Here is a 14,074-nt window from a genome sequence, read left to right on the forward strand (position 1 = left end):
CGTGGCGGTGTTATTGACTCTGTGTTTAGACGACTTAATAACAGTCTATTCCCAGACGAGGATCTATTCAGGTGCTGCGGTTGAGGCTGTTCAATCCTTTCGTGGACATCGCTAACAGTGGGGCTGCCAGCTCCTCCCTTATTGTCATTCTGGCTGGGAAGACGCTACAGCAGCGGCCAGTTTTTATTGTCTGCTGTCATTAGTGGCTTTCCTCTGTCTCCTCTCGACAATTATTTTTCCAGGCTGCTTCCCCTGCGGAGGGAAGCTGCGTTTTAATCTGTCTTTGTTTCTGTCTCAGTCCTTCCACTGCTCTGCCCAATTCCTGTCTCCCTGTTTCTTCCCGCTTCTCTCATCCAGCGTCTCCAGTCCATCTCAGCCCGACTGATTCACAGCTCGAAGGCGGTTTATGTAACGCTGTTTGCAGGAAGTCAGGAGTCAGAGCCTGTTCTCGCCACAGAGTTAAACAAATAGATTCTCCGCAGAGCCCAGACGTGCAGACAAACATCAGACTGACTAATCTTGGTTTGATGGACTCTGTGTCGCTGTGGTTTTCTACTTGTTGTTCAGTGCGCTGCTTGCTGGAAGGAGCCGTTAGGTCATCATGGCTACTTGCGACCCTTGGAGTCATGTTTTTGTTGTCATCACTCAAAAATTATTTACCTCCTCACCCCCGCTGCTGTCGCATTATTACATAATGTTAAGTGCCAAATTTTGTGACATATTGAATTCTAATAAATAAAACATATACAAACAAATCAGCTGTTCTTCAACGTAAAATATTTTCTCATAATAAAAGAAATTGTTAAACTTCAAAATTTCCTTCAAGCTGCTCTAAAGTACAGCATCTTCTCTCCCATAAATAACTGGAAAAAAACATCCAGTTTCTTTCTTAAAATTTACCATTTTAAGAAAGCAGTTTGCTCATAAGTTGGGAGGTGGGGCTAGTTTGTCCAGCACGTCCCACAGATGCTGGATTAGATTGAGCTCAGGGGAATTTGGAGGCCAAGTCAACACCTCAAACTCATCGCTGTGCTCCTCGAACACTCCTGAACCATTTTTCCTTTGTGGCATTGCACATTATCCTGCTGAATACCGTTTCCATGAAAGGGTGTTCATGGTCTGCAGCAGTGGTTTGGTAGGTAGGTGGTAATCAGGCCCATCAGTGAGCCGCTGCTGGTTCACCACTGTTCCTTCGTTGGACCACTGCAGACCTGGAACGCCCCACAAGGGTTGCATTTTTGGAGAGTCGTCTGGCCATCACAGTTCGGCCGTTGTCTAACAGGTGCCACGATGAAGAGATAATCAGTGTTCATCACGTCAGCTGTCAGTGGTCATAATGTTTGATCGGTCTATGTTGCTGTAAAACCTGTATATACCTGATGGTGCCTTTCCAGATGTGCAAGCTGTCAATTCCATAGGTACTAATTCACCCCCATCACCAGAGATGCAGGCGTTTGAACTGAGTGCTGATAACAAACCAGATGGTGTCTCTCGTCTTTAGTCTGGAGGACGTGGTGTCCATGTTTTTAAAAGGAATTTCAAACTTTGAATCACTGAAGAGATTTTTCTTCAGTCCATTTGAAATGATCGTGTTCACATGTGCCTGCTGTAAGGCACAGAGTCGTGCCTGAGGGAGTGAGGGACATCCATTATTCATTTTCAGCCTCGTCTCCTGCACACACAGATTTCTCCAGATTCTGAGTCTTGTGATGATATTATGTACAATAGATGATGATCACAATTTTACACTGAGGAACTTTATTCTGAAATGGTTTCTTATCTCCCCGCATAAAAGACAAAACACATTTAAATGTGTCCACAGACCCCCTTTGATATCAGTGGCTTTGTGCACATCTACCAGCATTAATACCAGTTTCCTGTCCTCTGTGCACTATTCTCCTGCTGTGTGTGAAAAATGCCTCAAAAATTGAATTTCAGTTTGGAGGAGATGAATTGCAGTAAAGCAAAATCTTCAAATCTGGACAGGTGGTGAGTTAAGATCGTGTTGGTGTGATTAAAAAACAGGCTGAGGAACAAACTGCATCACCCAGTGAAACCCACAGCTCCCACTTTGAGCTGATTATGGTTTAACAGGTAGATATAATAATTTCATGCAAATCGATGAGAGCGTGAAAGTCCAGAGGAAACAGTATCTGCACAAAATGTGGCCAAGGAAGCTTTCAGTATGGAGGTCGAGTGGTTTCACTGACACATGATGTTTTCATGCTGTAAGGCTGACACAAACGCAGGGGGGGGGGGGGTCTTGTAGCCAAAACATTTTTTCAGCTTTTCTCCCAAACCGTCTCGTGACCTTTTCGTTTCATTTGTCAGCTGCAGCGTTTCTAAACCTGCATCCTCAGCATTGTCCTGCTCGCTGTGTTTGAAACTAATGCTATGAAGGAATGTGCTACATGTCTGCTTATCTGACGGCTTCTTCATCGCTCCTGGCTGACACAAGGATCCTCTTGTTGAAAAGACACAAAGCAGACTCTATCTGTCCTCTTTTCAAACACCCAAGGTGATAACAGGAACACAGCCAGCAGTAAAACATGTCTCTCAGCCAAGGCTGCTTCAGATTTGGCTTACATAACCTTCTTGGCAGGATGTGGTGTATTCTGGGAAAGGGAAGCTTGTGCGGGATGCAGTATTTTGAGTTTTGACTGTTATCAGTGATAAAGAGCGGAACAGTGAAGGTCACTGGCCTGAAACAGCTTGTGTGCATGTATGTCTCTGCAGGCACCGTTTCTCACGAGCTGTAAAGTACGATGTTTATAAGCGAAGTTTTGCTCCACATGAATGAGAATCATTGTTGCTTCAACCCTGCTCATCTGATCCTTCATCTGGGATCAACAAAGGTCCCTGTGTCGGGGGAAATGGTGAAAAGGTTATACCAGGTAGAAATCAGATCAGGTGGAGGGCTATTGTTCTGCTGGAAGAGACGCCTCAGGTGAGTCGAAAAGGCTCCGATGGATTATAAAGGAAGTGTGCTCTGTGCTGACTCGCCCTTTGTGCTCACAGGATTTGCATTTTGCAGTCAGCTACAGCCCGGCGACTGTCTCGTTGGTCCAGTTTTGTTCCCGTGTGCCCGAGTGCCGATTACACCATATGAGGAAGTGATGAATGGCCCCCATTGTCACAGATCAGCCCGTTGAAGAGGAGCGTAAACATTAGAGTCTCATATTGTCATGTCTGAGTTTCGCCAAGACAAATTTGCGCTCGACTACAAACAATGTTTAGTCTGAAATGCACCTGTTATCTTACCGAGGATTAGATGAGAAAACTGACACCGCTGTAACACCAGTGCGTGTAATTTAAAGCCTGGGCACAGTGCGAGAACACAAGCAGTACTTATCTGGATGGTTGGTTCAGATGTTGGTGTCAGTTTGTCTGTGCATCATCAGAAGGGCTTCATTTTAAAAAGGATGAAGGGTGGGCTCAGAAACTGTGATCTCACAGAGAAACCGAAAACCCGATTGCTCAAGTAAACAGTGCGGAGTCATTCCCGTGTCCGCGGGGTCTTTTGTTCCCCTGGACCGTTCAGCACATCAGGTGGAACCTGAAAAACACGTTGCCCGGCTCCGTGTTTGCTATTGTTACAGTTAGTCAGAGGCTTTAGGGGAAATCAAAAGAACCAATGATGACCATCGCTTTGTCATCCTCATGTAGTTGTTTAATTGCTTTTATTATTAGATACTCAGAAAGGTGGATTTGTTCATCTGGACGTTTGAGTGGGTGAAACACGAGCCGAAGAAGTTCGTACGAGTGGTTGAAGGTTTCTCTCGCTCACAAAAACGTTACGTCCAGATGAACAAAATCAACATCAAACATTATTAGATACACCCTGCTAGTACTGCGACGGGTCCCAGAACGGCCTTCGTTCTTTGTGTTATTGATTCAACAAGGAGTCTCAATGAGACTCTGCTCCATGCTCACAGCATCTCTCACCCTTTTTGTTAATAGTCAACGGTGCAATACTTGAAATGTGCAATTCCCTTGTATTCTTACAAGGTCGGTGCTGTGCTTTTGGAAACCGAATTTTCCCAGAGGAACCCACCCGAGGGATTAATAAAGTTTCATCTCATCTCATCTCATCTCACAGCTGCTGCACATTAGTTTTGAATCTCTTGCTTCACCACAGCCCAAAGGTGCTCCGTTAGAGGCTGTTTGACTACAGTCATGCTAAGTTCATGTTAAAGAAACCAGCGTGAGATGATTTGAGCTTTGTGCGTTATCCTGCTGGAAGCAGCCATCAGAAGATGGACGCACTAAGGTCATGGTCAGCAACGATACTCGGGTAAACTCTGGTGTTTGCTCGGTTGGATAGTTTCTCTTTTTCTGACCAGTTTTCGGATCATTCTCTGTTTGGAAAATCCCAGAAGATCAGCAGTTTCAGGCCAGCCCATCTGGCACCAACAACAGTTTGACCAAGTCTACATATCCCAGTGCACTGAGGTGCTGCCATGTGATTGGCTGATTAGATGTTATTCCTCTAACATGCAGTTGAACAGGTGTGCTTAGGAAATCTGTTGGATGAGCTCATCTTTGTGTTGGCCGTCTTATTGTTAGTCTCTATGCCAGGCTATATGAATAAGCTGAAATGAGTAATTCAGTGATTGAAGCCTTTTCTTCCATCACATTAGTGCCAAAGTGCATTCCTTTAAAGAACGTTGTTTCCACTTCTTAAAGCTGATCAGTTTCCAGTTGTTTCATAGCCAATAAAGAGCCTTTCAACATTTTACGAGGTGATTCTCTGTTCGCAGCTTTAAGCACTTTTCATCTGTGTTTCAGGATGCAGTATTGTTCAGGGCTGATGCAGGGTGGCTGGGAGGTCTCTGTGGCATTTCAAAGAATTAAAAAGAACTTCCCCCTCTGTGCACACGCGCACACACGCACTTATTCAAACACATTTTCTGGTACCTAAGTCCAATGCTCGTGGTGCCAAGGCAAATTAGCCTCCTGGCAGCAAGCATGGAAAACCTTCTTCATGTCAGAATGTGAAGATGTGGGCAATTTAAGAAGCTAAGTCTCTCCCTGGAAAGACCCGGGGGCTTTGTGTAAAAGTTTCTCGCCATTATCAAAGTTGTTTTTGAAAGTCTGGAGAGCATGTGTTATGTTTCCAAGTAAATGGCAAGACGTGGAGGGGGAGGGGGGCTGCATGCATGTATATGTAGGGTAAAAGGGAACTTTAATGCCTGCAGGAATCCTTATACGCACAGAGTGATGTGCAACAAATCAAAAGGGAATAAAAGCGAGCGGAGAGACGCTCTCACCAGGTACACATCAGGTAAACAAGATGCACTTTTGTTGATGGTGCACTTAAACTCTGCGTGAGGATTTGTTGTTTCGAAGAATGCAGCCCGAGGCGGTGCACTTCACTCCAGTCAGACCATCAAAGCAAACGAAAGCTGTTTCCTTTGTCTGCCTTTGTGTCCTGCTAATGGTCTGTTATTTGAGATTTTCTTTGAGTACGTCTCAGCGTTCAGAAGCAGCTCTCTGGGTTTTGTTTCATAGTCTTTTATAAATGTAACTAGAAGGTGAGGATTTAAACAGGGTTATAAATCTGAAGGATAAACAGGAGAGAATAACTGCATCGGCACGTCCTTCCTTCATCCTGGAAGACAGCGGCGCTCCCAGTGCAAGTGCAGCTCAGCTCTACATGGGGGATCTAAACACAGCCTCTCTGATTTAGGAGCTGGAACGGAGCAGTCGCCAGCCTCCCACCAGAGCTGGCAGGATCGGTTGGCTGTCTGGCGGCTGTTGTTGACGAGGGGAAGGCGGGTGGAGTGGGGGAGTGGAGACGGGCAGACGCTGCCAAAAGACCAAAAGGCCACTAACTGCTGTAACGGCAAACACCAGACTAGGACAAAGCCGGGCGGATTTCCTGCACACAGGAAAAAATAATTTTGTTGCTAAAAATCTGTTTATATAATTACTCAGTAGTACTGCAGTAAATACCTCTATATAGTTACAGCCCTGCAGTTTAGAAATGAATCTACAAATCCAATGAGAAAAGTTGTCACAAAGCTGAGACCATGACTGAAAAAGTGTGAACGGGCCCTGAGACTGGAAATAATGCAAATTCCCCCAAACTCAGCGCTAATAACACAGGACACCTCAGCCTGATGCAGGCATATCAGTTCCTGCGTGCACCTGAGCTGTTCGGCTATGAGTAATGTTTATTCAGAGCTGGTTCCTTTTGTTCAGCCACTGCACCCATGTTTGAGGGAGGGAGTTGCATGTGGGTGTATACAGTTTGCTTCAGGTAATAAAAGCAGTTTGGCTAAGGTTAGATCAGGATATTAAAGTTAAACATTAGCAAAGTCATGCCTCGCATTGCTGCTGACTGACCTTTAAAGTATTCCCTATTCTTTATAGGCAAACGAAAATTTAGCAGATGTGTTCATTAAAACTTTTCCATCTTATGTTGAAAAGAAAAGCAATCAAAATGTGGCTTCTTCTGCAAGTGTTAAACATCCATTTCAAATCATGAGCAGCTGATTTCAGCTCCTTTAAATACTGGTAGCATCGGTCCGTGATCAGCGGCCCTCTGGGTTTAAATGCCTTGTTGATGCCAGATGTGAGAAGCGAATCTCCCGACTGTTGGAGCTGTTAGGAAAGCAACAGTAACTCTAATAACCACTGGTCACAGCCAAAATATGCAGAAGAGAATCTCTGAATGCACAATGCAGAAGACCACACCTGTCAGCTAAGAGCAGGACACTGAATTCCCTCAGGCTCACCAGAATTAGGCAAAATAGAAGCTTGGAAAAAGTCGCCCGGTCTGATGAGTCTCGATTTGGGATGGTGGGATCGGAATTTGACATAAACAGCAGGAAAGCATGGATGCATCTGGTCTCGGCACAGCTTAATTACGTATTGTTTAAATGTCACACTCTACCTGACTATTGTTGACCACAGTGCACATGTCTTCTGACGCCTGCGTGTCACAAAGCTCACATCATGTCAAACTGGTTTCTTGAACTTCACAGTGAGTTCACTGGGCTTAAATGGCCTCCACAGAAAACTGATTTCAACAGAAGATTCACAAGGTGTACGACAAGTCTGCAGCTGTGTGATGCTATCGTGTCACTATAGATGGCGATTTGACTCTGATGACCCATCACGGTGATGGACAGGGTTTAAGGCAGGACCACCCAGAGTCTAGACGAGGATGGTGATGATGATGATGAAGACTGAGGTGGAGATGAGGAGGAGCACTGATTTAAACCATGAGAAGCGGTGCCTGATTGGTTCAAAGAAGGTGGGCGTGAAGATGATTGGACTAGAATAATGATGTCGGTACTGAGATTGACAGCGTGGGAAAGCGGTAGTCATGTAAAGAACAAAAGCAGGCAGATGACTGACTACAGATCTTTCTTCCTGAACTTAACCACAAGCTTCATTTCTATTAGACAAAGAGAGACAAAGTTCAGTTTACAGGCAGACGCCACCAAGTATCTTTTGCTCGCCTCTTGACCTCCGGCACAGTTAACACAGCTGTGTGTGTCCTGAGGTTTTCATCACCTCAGAATTTACCTTATGCAACAGAGGCGACACTGTCAGCTGTGAAATCACTCTTCATCGTGCAGACATGTGAACAGCAGACTTTAAATCTTACCTACCCAAACACACAGTGTCTCTTTTGATCCATGGATCTTATTTCAGGCCATTAAAATGTCATCGATTTTTGGCACAGTGTCGCGGGGCATTAAGTAGGATCATACCTTAATGTCTCTCAGCTCCCAAGGAGAGCTCAGTCATCTACTGTAACTTGCACCCAAACCTGTTCCACACAAAGGCAGACTGCTCTACTGTTAATAAAGAAAACCTCTCCCTGCTGTTTCTGCTCTTTATTCTCGAGCTGTCATTCCTCCCCTCGGCCCTTTGGGAAATGCTGTGTGTAACCAATCAGACAGCAGCAGCTGGGTCATCGCCTTCTTTGAACAGAACCTCCTCAGTTCAGTTTCCTCCTTGCACAACGCACCCAGCTACAGTGAGATTTGTCATGAATCATTCAGCGTTTTGCCTTCTGCTTGCAGCGGCCGGCCTCCGCCGGGCCTTTCCTCCTGACTGGGAAATCATTTTTGTATATCAAAAGCAGAGCGAGCTTCTCAGGGGAGTTTGAGGGGTCTGAGATGAGATGCAGGTCACGATGCTGCCACATGGCACCTTCTGCACTCACACTTGTTTGTCTGTCTCTATATGTGTGCATACATCCATGAGACAGTGTGCGTTAATACAGCGTGTCTGCTTCATTAGTTTTGTATAAGCCTCTGCGCTCTGCTGTGAATGAGGAGGGAGGACGACACACGTCAGGCCCAGACACAGACAGATGCTGCTGACACATCTGAGTGTCTCTCTATTGTATTATTCATCCTCGGTGTCACGTCTCATCCGGAGTGGTCAGCCAGACACGGCTCAGCAGAAGGGGTCGCCTCGAGCGCGCACGCACGCTTGTGGTCTGTTTTCATAATTCTGTTTGGGTGTGACTTTCTGCGGCGTGCGTGTGTGAGAGAGGGCGGGTTTAAATCTGCTCCGCCTCCGAGGCCTTCTCATCAGGCTGTGGATGATGCTTTTGATGTTCGTCTCTCTGAGCAAAAGGGGGCTTCTGATTGGAGAGGCTGTGTGTGTGTTTTTATGTGCGTGAGCATAAATTTGTCACCTCAGGCAACCTATCAACCCCTTCCATGCCGACCCAACCTTGTGCAACCCCCTCCTTGAGCCTCGCTCCGAGCCGACTGGGAATTCTCTGTTGTATTAATGAGACTCAGAGGAAATGGCAATTACATGAAATAAAGTCTCAGTTCATGAGATGAAAAAAGGAGCTTTGCAGTGTTTTTAGTTGGTAGAGGAAGAGAAAGGCGTCTTTTTGTACCACACGAATCCAAAAATGCCCGGCTTGCCTGGAATGTCCGCTGGCCCGACTCTGCTCTGCCCACAGTCTTTGCTCATCGGCTACGATCGGCGGATGAAGCCATTGTGTGTTTTTTCCTGTGAATGAAATTGTCCCCGTGTTGAGCTGTGCTTCAAAGGATAATCTGCAGATTTCTGTCAGAATCTGCAGATTATACAGTACAAATAAAATGTTCACGTTTCTCCAAAGTTGTCTTCCCAACAGTTTCACTGACATCTACACGGGATGGCCAGGAAGCGTTCGCGATGTCTTCTCCGGCGCTGATAATTGGCGTCTGTCTCGTGTCAGTGACGGAAAAGACGGATTTAATGCGACATGACCGTTCAAACAGCAGTCGCTTTCTAAAACATCGGATATGTATCGGATTCAGTACCACATACGAAAGTGACCCAGATCGGATTTGAGCCGTTCACACTGTCATACCATGATCGGATATGGGTCGCGTAGGGTCAGAAAAGTCGGATTTGATGCGCTTTCGCCTGCAGTGTGAACGTAGCCATAGTGACGTGATTGCATACCGCTCCTCTACCAACGCACATGCTTCACATGGTCCTCCCACCTTTGTCTTCAAAGCAGAGGAGAAGAATCTACAAAATACTTCTATCGATTTTTTTTTAGCAAACATTTTGTTAATATCCCATTTTATACAGAACTTTTGCTTGAAATCATATCTTCTTAAAGGAGAAAAGCTGAAAAACATCAATAAAAGTTTTTGCACTTTTCTCACAGTTTTGCTGTTTTGTGCAGTTAATTGAATGAAACCACAAGACGCTATCAGAGGAACCGTCGCTGTGCTGCACGTGCCAGCAGCATTAGTGCTGTATAAAGACAGCTTTGCAAAAACCAAAGTCTTAAATATCTGCAACAGATCGGTGACGTGTCCAGGTTAAATCCTGCGTCTCGCCTCGTCATAGGATCGGTTAGAGTTAAGGTTTTGCTGCAGGACCTCTGCAACTCCAATGTTTAAGAATGGATGAATTTATATCTCCTTTCTTATATATCATCAGTTAGATAAATGTAGAGGAATAAAAAGTGTAACGTTTTCCCGCCATAGTAGAAGCACGAGCAGGAAATGAAAATACTTGAGTATGTATACAGCACCCCAAAATTGTACTTACAGTAAGTGCAGCACTTAGTACCATTTAGTCTGGACCAACCCACAATCAGGGGTTGTTATCGTCATGGCGACTTGAAATTTGAATCTGCAGGCAAATAGCAGTAAAACGCAAGACGCTTGTTTGGTGGAGCTCGAGTCTGAGTGCAAGGAAGCAAATATATGAAGCCCGTCAAAGACCTGAAAGCTTTGGTGGGCTGTGTCCTCCTCTCCTCTCCTGTCCTCTCCTCCTTTCGTTCCCCTGCAGTTTACTGGGTAATTGTTCCATTGTGTAAACAGCTATTTCTGTGGCAAGTCTGAATGCGCCCTTCCATCACAATGCTCACATCTCCCTCCCTTCCTCACTACACTCACAAATTAATCTGGTGGAGAGAAAGTGAGAGAGGGAGGGTCACAGGTTGCTAGCACAAGTTTACAGAAACAGACGCAGAGTGAAATGTTTATACATGTGAATGGAGTTTTTTCAATACCACGGATGCATAAATTCAGCTGCACAGCATGTGTGTTTGTCACTGAGATCTTAATTAAAGGTGCCAAACAACACTGTATGCATAGGTGTTTACTTTTTATTGTTCTTTCCATTTATAGAAACCTTGGAGGACGTCAACAGAAGCTGATTACAGGCTTCTTGAAAGTAAACGTCATGGCAGAACACCTGTATTGGATTTCATTAAACTCTACCTAAAAATGCAATTAAATAAAAGCTTTCACAAAGCTGCAGACTGGAGGTAATAAAAGCTTACATGTAGGAGTAACTAAGTAAACAACGAGTAAGTAAATAACAAGCCGTTACCAATAACAGCGATAGTCATACTTTTAACTCACAACAATAATGATCACTGTGATTTTAGGCTATAATAAATTACACACAAACAGCTTTAGACATTTTTCATAGTTTCAGGTAAATGTTTTCACGTCCCCCCCAAAATAAAAAATTAACACAGTATAGTAGGTGTATAATTAAAGAGGATAGAAACCAAGTATCCATCCTATCGCGGCAGTATCAGTCCAATATTGGTACCAATACCGATATTGGTATCGGACCACCTCTAGTTTTAAGACTAAATTTCACCTCGTTAAATCAAATATCCTGTTTTTTAATGTATATTTACTTTAAATTCCAAACACACAACACTCTGCATATGGCTCAGTCTGCTGCCAGCACACATTTAACTCAGGAGATTCAGCTCTGCGTGCTTGGCTCTAGCCGACCTGTCAGCTCCTCAGAGCCCCTCACACACACACACACACACACACACACACACACACACACACACACACACACACACACACACAGAAAGCAGAGACGAGACAACCCCTGCATTCGTTCCAGTGGTTAGACTGGCTGACTGGCTGTCTATCTGTCTCACACTCTGTTTACTCCTCATTTGCTTACCCAGCCAGCTCTGAAGCTGTGGAGCGGCTGCCAGCAGAGATGCCCACAGCTATGGAGGGGGGGGGGGGGACAGAAGGACAAATTTTACACCAGTAGCAGAGACGGCACAGACACAGAGACAGGGGACGGCATTGTTTGGTAATTGTATACTCTTAAAGGCTGGACAGGCTTGTGGTCATTTTCTCAGTAGTAAAACGAGATAGAGGTGAGGCGGGGCACGGTTGACGAAGATTGATTTGTGCCTGTGCAACAAGGGAGACTTGTGTAAGAGTGAAGGAGTGAAGTTTCCTCCCTTCTGCAGTTTCTGCTGATTTTTTTCAGTCCTGGCAAACTTGCACATGCAGAAATTCCCCTTGTGCGTCTGCACTTGGACCACATATTTGTAACTTTTGTTTAAAACTATTGCAAGTTTTTGTTTGCAGGTTGGGGGATTATTTTAAATGTTATTGACAGGACAGTAGACTGGAAAGCAGGGAGAGAGTGAGAGGAAATGACCTCAAACCCAGGTCACCTAAACCAGGTAAGTTATAACGGTGCCATTCACGTTAATATCTCAAGATCATAGGAAACCTTGAAGCATCTTAAGATGAAGATTTAAGCACTTGAACAATCTTGATGCAGACAGATAGCGCTGATTTATTCCCCTCTGTAGCGTTTTAAATTCAGAATTAAAGCTCCTTTATTCTCCGCTCAGATCTGAGCTGCCCAGAAGGCCTTTATTGATCCATCGATCGGGCTTCCCCCCGCCAACGCGTCATCAAGGCGTCTCCTTTTGTTCCTGTCCAAAGCAGGCACGGCCCCCAGCTGAGGGGGTCTCAGGCCAGCAGACGCATGCCGATATTTGGGTGGAGAGGCAGAGTGCAACGTCCCTGTCCGTTCCACCTCGCTGCTCCTTTTCTTACGGGTTCACAACAACCCCCCGCTTCACACACAAACACACGACCACAGACACACATAAATGCATATGCACACCAAAACCACACACACATAAACAGAGACTCCACATATCGTCCAATCCAGTCATGACAGCTCATCCAACCTTCCATCCCCCTTTCCCAGTTTGTGTGTTTGTGTCTCTGTCTGAGGTTCTTTTGTCTCCAGCGGACTTTGAAACGTCTATTTATTCGCCGTGGTTTAATTGTGTTGTCGGCAAGTTCTGTTTGAAATCGCTCAGTTTAGCATCACAATAGGAGCCACTGACCGACCGGCTCATCCCGCCGTCCGGTGCCAGCTCTCCTTTCAGAGAGGCCGTTTCATCTTTTTATGCGCCTTTGCATTGTTTCCAAAAATTCATAAATTAACCTTTTGATGAATCGGTGGCACAAACGTGTGCACATGCTTGACTGGACATGGCCCGTTCCAGACACGATGCAACGGCTGCAGAGGGACATTTCTCTTTGCTTACATCCAATTAACAGCGAACTTTGAAGTTTCTTCGTCTGTCTTTGGAATATTTTAACGACGCTGTTGCATTATGTCACTCGCTCTAGGCCAAAGACTGAACATGTTGGTGTACAGCGAGTCTTTTGGATTCAATGTGCTGCCTTTTTATTAACCTTTTAGACATTTACAACTATGCAGACAAGAATTCAATGTTAAGAAACTGAAAAACCTTCAGATGATCTATTTTCCCGTCTCCCTCTTTGTGTCTGACACTCTCAGGCCGACACAGGCGCACTCACTGTTCATCCATCTGTCCTTCTCAAGCATTGTCAAGGTAGCTCATTTCATCTCCACTGAGGCCGAGGCGAGGAGAAAACAGAAAGAAAAACAGAAGGGGATGAAAATAGTGACGGTCTAAAATGAGAGCTAGTGTGTTATTCTGCAGCCAGAGGACAGAGAGTGAAAGCTGAAGAGGAAGCTTGGAAAAGCTGGACCGTGATCTGTGATTTTCCACTTTTTTCTCAACTTTGTGTTTGTGAGATCAGGAGTCTGATGCCATCAAACTGTGACAATTACGGTTTCTGTGTCCAAAAAGCCAAAATTAAAACACTGTCACCGTTTGAATGCTTGATTCACGAGTGCAGGTCATCCAATAATACAGTTGCAATGTTTTTGTTTTAATGACAGGTGTGTGTGTGTGTGTGTGTGTGTGTGTGTGTGTGTGTGTGTGTGTGTGTGTGTGTGTGTGTGTGTGTGTTTTCTGTTTTGATCTAGTTGATCTATGGCTAACTTAAAATCTGTCATTGTGGAGTAATTCAGTAAATAAATATATCAGGGTGTGTGGTGAAGCTGTGTTACACGACTTTATGCACTTATCTAATTTACAGATTTAACAGCCAACCAAGTCTCTTCAAACTTTCTGTTATCTTCTAAAACACCAAACAAGTCAAAGTACAGACAGAGGTCCTGCTGCCCGACTGTTTAAACACCTCAGAAGTGGAAATCCTGCAGGTTTGTTACAAACCTGGAGCTTGCAGGCAGCACACTCACAGGCTCCGCCCTCACATTGAGCGTGGGTACATTCCTCTCTGGTGGTTCTCCTCCCTCTTCTACACAAACGTGCCAGCCCCACTTCCTCCCACCCAACGCCCAGACTGCACTGTTTGTCACGTAAACGTGGCCGCAGAAGCGTTGTTATAGAAGGAGCATCTCCTGACTGTTGGTGAGAATCATCAGGGTATATTTTAAAGATCTGAGTGTTATCGCA

Source organism: Oreochromis aureus, linkage group 23, assembly GCF_013358895.1.
Source record: "Oreochromis aureus strain Israel breed Guangdong linkage group 23, ZZ_aureus, whole genome shotgun sequence".
In the NCBI taxonomy this organism is placed as follows: Eukaryota; Metazoa; Chordata; class Actinopteri; order Cichliformes; family Cichlidae; genus Oreochromis; species Oreochromis aureus.